The sequence below is a fragment of the Oratosquilla oratoria genome, chromosome 4 (genome assembly GCF_046742065.1).
Source record: "Oratosquilla oratoria isolate Oo_2021 chromosome 4, ASM4674206v1, whole genome shotgun sequence".
Taxonomy (NCBI): domain Eukaryota; kingdom Metazoa; phylum Arthropoda; class Malacostraca; order Stomatopoda; family Squillidae; genus Oratosquilla; species Oratosquilla oratoria.
Window position 1 is genome coordinate 36324796 of NC_134780.1, and position 10000 is coordinate 36334795.

Here is a 10000-nt window from a genome sequence, read left to right on the forward strand (position 1 = left end):
TCTCTCTCTCTCTCTCTCTCTCTCTCTCTCTCTCTCTCTGTCTTCATGATCTTTCTAGCTATAAGTACTATATACTCTGAAACTTTTCATCACTATATTAGTTTTAGACTATAAAAAATGGCAAATATATTTGGATTGAGGTCAATATAAAGGTACATTCTTACGGACATTGAAACCTGGCCTATCGTTAATGGGTAAAAACTGCTCAAACATATATTTCGTTGTTGTTATCTTCCTACAAATTTTTTTTATGAAATAATCTTAAATATAAGGAAACTATTGTGTATGGAAATAAGTACTCATAAAGCGGGACATATAGTATAGTTTTACTATATCTTATGTCCGGATTTGTTGTATAAGACATGTATTTTATATATGTGTGTATATATATATATATATATATATATATATATATATATATATATACATATACATATATATACATATATATATATACGTATACACATATATATAATACGTACATATACATATATATATATATATATATATATATATATATATATATGTGTGTGTGTGTGTGTGTGTGTGTGTGTGTGTGTGTGTGTGTGTGTGTGTGCGTATGTGCGTATGCGTATAATTTTGAAATCATATTGAAACTTTTGGTCAAATTGCTCCCGTCCCCAAATATTTTAAGCGTTTTAAGTATAATTTTCGTTCAAAATGACTTATTTTCTGAAATTAATGTTCAGTTGCAAACCGAGCGGAACATAGTCGGGTCTTGAACACAATCTATTGATTTTTTTTTTTCATTACCTGTGATAGAGATCCTATTATGTTTTGTTTTTTTCCCATAATGTTGTGGACATAATCCAAACGGCCAATTTGTGTACTAGGATTTTTTTTCTTCTTCTTTTTTCAAAGGTATAATTATAGAGCAATTGGTTTAGAAAACGATGCTTGATAGCCTCATTCTGTTGTTAATGGTGGGGTCCAATTTGATTCCAATATGAGTAAATTCAGATCCATTGGAGTATAATTCCTTTTATGATGTCCATTGTATTTTCTAGACAATAGATGATTCCCCCCCCCACTTTTTTTTTTTTTTTTTTTTTTTTTTTATATTCTGTAAGTGGAGCTTTGTGTGTTTAACGTCTGTTTTTGATTTGGTCTTATTATTTTCCTTGGCCAATCTCTATTATATCTATAATATTGAAAATAAATAATCATATAAAAAGAATAGTGTCGATAACAACCTTGATATCAGTTATAGCAGGAGTGCTTTTGATGATGATAATGTAAATAAGACCAATAATATTATTACAGTAATAATAAAAGTAGCAGTAACTGTAATATTTATGGCATTAATGTCATTATCATTGTTATTATTATTAATAATATCATTATTATTATTATTATTAATATTATTATTATTATTGTTGTTGCTGTTGTTGTTACTATTATTATCATTATTATTATTATCATCATTATTATTATTATTATTATCATTATTATTATTATATCATTATTATTATTAACTATTATTATTATTATTATCATTATTATTATTAACTATTATTATCATCATTATTATTATTATTATTATTATTATTATATTATTATTATTATTATTATCATTATCATTATTATCGTCATTATTATTACTCATTATTATTATTAGTGTGTTTTCCTTATTATTATCGTAATCTCCAAGCATCCTCGGCTTTCTGATTTTATTTCTCTATTTAAAGAGAAAGATCTCTTTCGAATCTCCTCCCTTTCACTTTACTTTTCATTCATAATTCATATTTCCTTATTTCCCCCGTCAACATTCGTTCCAGCTCCTCACTCTAATCGGTTCCTCTTGCAACCCGTCATGCATCTTACATCCCCAACCAATTCACTCACATTCACCTTCTCCTATTTCCCTTCTCCTCTTCCGTTTCTGTACTTCTCCGTTCGTCCCACTTCTCCCTCTTCTGTCTATTGCATTCCCTCCCTTCTCCAATTCTCCTTAGCTTTCCCGAAATTTATTTATTATTTGTTTTCTTTCTTCCGCTTTTCGTACTCAGGCTTTTTGTTTTCCTTTACGTTGCTGTTGTTGTTGTTGTTGTTGTTCCCTAGATTGTCTGGCCGAGCAGTCCCTGAGGAACGCCACTGCAAATCCTTTATAAAGTGTAAATTGTGTTGCTGGCGTGCATGATTGTATGCAATACAGTCTTCCATAATGTTATCTCTCATGCGCCTTCGATCCACGACCAATGATCACCTATGACTTTTATGCCTATTCGATCATGTTTACATGTATACTTATGTGTTGAATTCTTCTTGAAACATATGTCTACAGTAAATAACATTCACTAGACATAATGATTAGACATATACTCTTTCTCGTTCATTCTAGTCACTCAGAACAACCTGTCGGTACCTCAACGCGTCCATCTTGCCTATTTTGGCATTCAGATCTCCCAACACCATGATGTCTTTCCTGACCTAAACGCGTCCTCGCATTCAGTATTTTCGAATTCTTTCACCTCTTTCCTCTTATTTTTCATCTTTCTTTCTTTTTCTTCTTTGTCTTCTTTTTAATTCTTTTCTTCTTATTCTTTTTAGTCTTCTTTTTTTATTTTCTTGTTTTCTATTTAGATTTGACTTTTCGGTGTGATATTGTCTCTGAAGATGGAAGCACTTGCTATCGCCACTGAAATACTAAATAATTTTATTTTCTATTCTCTCTCTCTCTCTCTCTCTCTCTCTCTCTCTCTCTCTCTCTTCTTTGCCTAATATCTCAGCTGTTTTTTTCAATTATTCCCTTCTGCATTTACCGCGTTTTGTTCTCTACTTGTTCTCTAACGTCCTCCGTCTCTTTCTTCCTCTTAACCTCCTTTCTCCCTCCGCCCACAGTTTAATTCATTTGCGGGCTCTCCATCATCGACTGTCTCCCTCCCTTTTATTATGGCTGGACGCGGCGTGAGGGTCAACTTCCAACCCCCAACATTACTTCTCTCATTCATTGTATCGTTTGTATCATTCAGGTTGTCACTTAACGACGTTCAGGACTGGGCGTTCTTTTGTGCCGTGGAACTTGGTTTTCGTTTTATAGCGTTTTTATACTCTCTCTCTCTCTCTCTCTCTCTCTCTCTCTCTCTCTCTCTCTCTCTCTCTCTCTCTCTCTCTCTCTCTCTCTCTCTCTCTCTCTCTCTCTCTCTCACACACACACACACACACACACACACACACACACACACACACACACACACACACACACACACACACACACACACACACACACTCACTCACTCACTCTCTCTCTCTTTTATTTTTGTAGACTTCAGGGTCATTCTTTTCTCCTTCCTCCTCATTTCCTCCATCATCCTGGCTTCCTCCTGTTTCTTCTACAACTCCTTTTCCTCCTACACTCCTATTTCTATTCCTTTTCCTCCTCCTGCTTTTCTTCCTCCTCCTTTTTCTTCTTCTACTACTTTTCTCCCCTCTCCTCTTCCTCCTCCTCCTCCTATTCCTCTGCCTTCTTCTACTTCACCACCCTCTTCCTCCCACTCTTCCTCCTACTCCTCCTTCTTTCTCCTATCCTCCTCCTCTTCCTCTACCCCTTCTTCCTCCTCCTAAACGTTCTCCATTTTTTCATTCTAATTTATTTGCGTTTTTCTTCTTCCACGACCTCCTCCTCTTCCTCCATTGCCTCCTCTTCCCCCTCCTCCTCTCTCTGCTTCGTACGTAGTAAATCCCGCTCCTCGCTTTTTATCGTTTCTCATGACCTTCCCTTTTTTCCTCCTCCTCCTTCTCCTCCTCCCCCTCCCTCTCCCTCTCTTCCTCTTACCCTTCCTCCTCTTCCTCTTCTACTTATTTTCCTCCTCCTATTTCTCCTCCTCCTCCTCCTCCTTCACTTCCCCTTCTACCTGTTTTCTTCCTCCTTTTTCTCCTACTCATTTTCCTCTTCCTCTTCTACTTTTTTCCTCTTCCTCCTCCTCTTCCCCTTTTACTTCTTTTCCTCCTCTTTCTCCTCCCTTTATGCTTCTTTTCTCCCTCATTCTCCTCCTCTTCCACTTCCTCCTCCTCCTCCTCTTCCCCTAATACTTCTTTTCCTTTTCCTCTTCTCCTTGTACTTCTTTTCTCCTCCTCTTTCCCTTCTACTTCTTTTCCTCCTCCTCTTCCCCTTCTGCCTCTTTTTCTCCTCCTTCTCCTCCTCCTCTTCCTCCTCTTCCCATTCTGCCTCTTTCGTCTTCCTCCTCCTCCTCTTCCCCTTCTGCCTCTTTTTCTCCTACTTTTCCTCCTCCTCTTCCTCTTCTTCCCATTCTGCCTCTTTCGTCTTCCTCCTCCTACTCCTTCACCGTTTTAAGTGTTTGTTTACTCTTGACATGTTCTTCCTCCTCCTCCTTTTCTTCCGTCCTCCTCCTCCTGCTTCTCCACTCCCTCATGCTGACTGAGTTGTTGTACTCAGAGAATTTATGAGCAGTCAATCAATCCATCCCCATCATAATAATCTTCCTATTTGCATTCCAACTCTGTTCCACCATGTCTTCTATTTATTACGGAGCTACTTGTCATAATTCTTACCCCTCCTCCTCCTCCTCCTCCTCCTCCTTCTCCTCCTCCTCCTCTACCTCTTCTTCCTTTTCCTCCTCCTCCTCCTCCTCCTCCTTTTCCTCTTCCTCCACTTCATTCTCCTCCTTTTACTCCAACTCCTTTTCCTCTTCCTTCTCCTCCTCCACATGCTTTTCCTCTTCCTCTTCTTAATTCTCCTTCTCCTCTTCAGTTCTTTCCTCCTCTTCCTCCCCCACCCTTCCTTACCGTTCATGTTTCTTCTTTTCTTTCCTCTTCCCCTTACCAACCTCTCCCTCTCATTCCCCTGATCCTCCTCCTCCTCCTCCTCCTCTTCCTCCTCTCTCACCTCTTCCTCCACTTCCACATCGTTCCCCCTCGTCCTACTTCTTCTACTCTTCCTATTTTTTCACTTCCTCCTCTCCAAATATTATTCTTCACCTCCTCCTCTTCCTCCTCCTCCTCCTCCTCCTCCCCTCCTCCTCGTCTTCTCCTTCCTTTTGTTCCTCCTCTTCCTCCTCCTCCTCCTCCTCGTCTTACTTCTGCTGTTCCTATTCTTCCTCTTCCTCCTCTCCAAGTATCATCCTTCACCTCCCCCACTTCTTCCTCCTCCTCCTCCTCCTCGTCTTCTCCAACCTTTTGTTCTTTCTCTTTCTCCTCCTCCTCCTCTCCCATCTTTTGTTCTTCATACTACTGTAACACCTCTTCCTCCTCCTCCTCTCCCATCTTTTGTTCTTCATACTACTGTAACACCTCTTCCTCCTCCTCCTCCTCTTCCTCTCTCACCATCTCCTGTTCTTTTTCCTCCTCCTCTTTCTCCTCCTCCTCCTCTTCCTCTCTCACCATCTCCTGTTCTTTTTCCTCCTCCTCTTTCTCCTCCTCCTCCTCTTCCTCCTTCTTCATCCTGCTACTACTACTACTACTACTACTACTACTACTACTACTACTACTACTACTACTACTACTACTACTACTATCCCTGTTCCTCCTCTTCTTCTCCTACCTGTTCCTCTTCTTCGTCTTCCACCTACTCCTCATCCTCCTACTATTGCAACTACTGTCCTCTCTTCCTCTCCCACCTTCTCCTATTCTTCCCTCTCCTTAACCGGGTTGTTAACAATGTGTGGAAATCGTTACCTTCTACTGTCGTTGAGAGTAACACAATTACAACATTTAAAAATCGCCTAGATAAATACTTAGACTCTAATCCGCGAATAGAATATTATCCCTTGCAATAAAAGATCTGACAGCCCGGCATTTAATTGTAATTGGATTGGATAGTGGTAGCAGTAGTGTTAGTTCATCTTCTATCGCCTAGCTACCCTGTTTTCTTAAATGGAGCTTAGTATAGTAAACACGAACAGCTTCGTTAGGGCCAGTAGGCCTGCTGTTGTTTGTTCTTTCTTTGTGTTCCTTTGTTCTCCTCCTCCTCTCCCATATTTTCCTTTTCTTCCTCCCCCTAACTTATTACTACTAACCCATCGTCTTCCTCCTCTCCCATCTTCTCCTCCTTCTCCTCCTGTTCTTCTCCTTCCTTCTTCATATCTTTTTCCTCCTCCTCCTCCTCCTCCCCTCTTGTTCTTTTTTCTTTCTCCTCCTCCTATTTCTCCTCCCTTCCTCCTTTTCCTACTTCTACCTCCTCCACCTCCATCTCCTTCTCCTCCTCCTCCTCCTTCTCCTCTTTTTCTTTGTTCTTCCTCCTCCTCCCCTACTCCTGTTTTTCTTCCTCCTCCTCCTCCCTTTCTCCTGTTCTTCTTCCTTCTCCTTTTTCCTCCTCCTCTCCTTCACCTCCTCCTCCTCCTCCTCCTCTTTTCCTCCTCCTCTTCTTCCCCTCACGTGCCCACTCCTTCAGGGACTCTCGGTTGCCTACCAACTTTTTTTTTCTTTTTCTTTCTCGCGTGCGCGCCAGGAGCTTCACATGAAGCCCTCACTTCGTCTTGACCCTTGACCCCCACCCCCCGAAGAGTCTCGAGTCTCACTTCATATATTATATTCTGGCTAACTGTAGACGATTTAATCCCATTCCTTGGAACTGGAGCTTCCAACCCCTTTCCCCCCTCTACCCCCACTAATTGTAATAATATCGTCTGGCGACAAGCCAGAATGAAGTCAGGACATGACCCAAAAGTGACCCAAAAATGGCCCATGACAGGTTAAGGTTAATCTCAGTCAAAGATAAACTAACGAGATTAACACCTTGCAGACTGAGGAGGTTATTTCATCCTTTCGTCTTCTTGAGGGGATCTCCACCTCTTCCCCCCTTTTGCTGGATGATATCATTCGACGGGAGAGAAAAGAAATAAACGAGGCACTCAAAGGTCGAGATGTGTCATGAAAGGGAACTGTAATTAATTGAGACGTTTTCACTGAAGGACAAAGAAAGAGAAAGAGAGAGAGAGAGAGAAAAGGAAATAATAGGAAGTTACAAACATTTTGTGTGTTGTGTGTGTGTGTATGTGTGTATACATATATATATATATAATATATATATATATATGTATGTATATATATATATATATGTATATATATATATATATTTATATATATATATGTGTGTGTGTGTGTGTGTGTGTGTATGAGTATTTATATATATGTATATATATATATATATTTATATATATATATGTGTGTGTGTGTGTGTGTGTGTGTATGTCTGTATGAATATTTATATATGATATATATGTAAATATAGATATGTATATATGTATGTACGTATATATATATTTATGTATATGTCTGTATGAATATTTATATAATATATATATATATATATATATATATATATATATATATATACATATATATATGTATGTATATATATATGTATGTATTTATGTATATACACATTTTTTCCATATAACCATTACTAGTATCTAATGCGATTCCCCCCAACAAAATACCGAGTTTTCGTTTCAGTTCCCTTCTCATTTTCCTCGTCGTTCGCAGCTTATATTTCTGAGCGCTCCGAGAGGCGCCTTCACCTTTGGACCCCGAGCGGCGAGCACAAGAAGCCTTCCCAGCCTTCCCAGCAATAATAGTCTTCAAGACCCTTTACTTCCCCCCAAGAGCAAGATCGCGGACCAAGGCCCATTCTCCTCGCTACGTCATTTGCAGCCTTTTGCATATTCCATGTATTTTTCTACTTCCAAAGTTTTGCAACATATCCTACGCTTCTCAGTCTTCCTAATTAGATGTTTCTCGCTCTCTCTATCTCTCTCTTTCTCTCTCTGTCTCTCTCTCTCTCTCTCTCTCTCTCTCTCTCTCTCTCTCTCTCTCTCTCTCTCTCTCTCTCTCTCTCTCTCTCTCTCTCTCTCTCTCTCTTCCTCTCCGCTTCCTTTCCTCTTATTTTCCTCTTCCTCATCCCTTCGTTTTGTCCTCTCTCTTTTGTGTTCTTGTCTTTATTGCTTTCTTCCTCTGACCTCTTTCTTCCTCTCTTCCTTCTCGTGTATTTCTTCTTATTTCTTTTATTCCTACTCTTCTTTCACTCTCTTTTTCCTGTTCCCGTCCTCGTCCTATTCAATGCTTCTCCTCTTTCCCGTCGTCTGTCTCCTTCTCTTCTTCTTTAATCTTTTTTCTTTTCGTTCCTTCTGCTACTACTTATCCTTCTCCTATTGCTTCCTCTTCTCCTCCTCCTCCTCTTCCTCCTTCTCCCATTGCTTCCTCTCTTTCTTTTCCTCCTCTTCTTCCTCCTCTTATTCTTCCTTCGCCTCCTCCTCCTCTTTCTCTTCCTCTATTTCCTCCTTCTCCTTCTCCCCCTCCTTCATCTCCTTCATTTCTTCTTCCCCCTTCTCCTCCACCTCTTCCTTCTCCTCCTCCTCCCCGCCTTCACCTCCTCCTTTTCTTTTTCCTCCTTCTCCTCCTCTTTCTTTTTTTCCTTCTCCTCCTCCTCCACTTCCTCCTCCTTATCTTCCATCTCCTCCTCCTTTATCTCCCCCTCATACTCCTCCACTTCCTCCTCCTTATCTTCCATCTCCTCCTCCTTTATCTCCTCCTCCTTCTTCTCCCCTCCATATCTTCCTCCTCTCCTTCTTCTTCTCCTCCTTATCTTCCTTCTCTCCCTCTTCTTCTCTTCCATTACCTTCTTGCGAATACCTACTTCCTTTTGTTTCCCTCCTCCTCCTCCTCCTGCTATTCTTTGCTTCACTGGCCTATTTTCCCTCCTCGTTTTCATTACATTCCTCTTCCTCCTCCTCCTCTTCTCTATCCTCTTCCTTCTCTTCCTACCATCCAACGTCATTGGTTGTTCCACTCTAGAGGTATTCAAAAAAGTCTCCACATTTACTTAACTACAGATCTCCGACGAGAATTATTTACTTCTAGGTAAATTAAAAAAAAGAGAGAGAGAGAGAGAGAAAAGGAAAGGAAAAGAAAAAATTATTCATCATAGATTAAGTACCAGAACAGCTTTGTAAGGACCAATAGGCCTGTTGCTGTTCGTTTGTCCTCCATGTAACTCTCTTCCTATTCCTCCTCTTCCTCCTCTTCTTACTCCTTTTCTTTCTCTTCCTCCTCTTTATACTCTTCTTTATCTTCCTTCCCTTCCTCCGTCCTCCACGAAGTAATTATCTCCACCTGGACTCTGAGCTGTATCCTTGACTTCCATTTTCTTCGAAGTTGTTGTTGTTGTAGTTGTTGTTGTTGCTGTTGTTGTTGTTGCTGTTGTATTTGTTGTTATTAATTCAATGACGTCATTGGACTATAATATCAGAGCTATGGGGGTGGGGACACCTATCCTCCTACCCGCATATGTTGTGATCGTGCGTAGGCTACATGCCGCCAGCGCTTTGTAATCTATGCAAATGCGTTTGACTATGTGGACGATCGACATCCTAGAAACAGATCCACGCTCACAAAACAAACACTCCACCCTAGTGTTGTTTCCTAGAAATGTTTAGGGCAAAGCTTAAGGATCGTTACAGGGTGCCCAGGGGTCGCGGTTGTCATCTTGTACGAGGAGTTGACTAAATCAACTCAGTCAATTCTTGTATTCGCGAATTCTTCTCAGTTCCAGTGAATTACTTTGCTTTACAATGACAAATTTGGTTAAGCTCCCAAGGTGAGATTTTTGGGCTGTGTCGTTTACCAAGGGATAGTAGATTGGTTCTGCAGGGGATTATTACAGATGAACACATATAATGAAAAAATATATCGATGACTGAAGGATTTTCTCTCTTTAAGGTGGTGATTACAAAAAAAAAAGAAGAAAAAGAAGAAGAAGAAGAAAAAGAAGAAGAAGAAAAAGAAGAAGAAGAAGAAAAGAAGAAGAAAAAGAAGAAGAAGAAAAAGAAGAAGAAGAAGAAAAAGAAGAAGAAGAAAAAGAAGAAGAAGAAGAAGAAGAAGAAGAAAAACTCCCCTCGATTGCATCCACCGTATTCTTGATCTGAGAAGAAAAAAAAAAGCCTTTGTATCTATTTTTGATCTAAGTAGTGTGACAAACTTGACATATTTTGCTCCGACTAAGCCTTCCTCTGTTCAGCTGAAG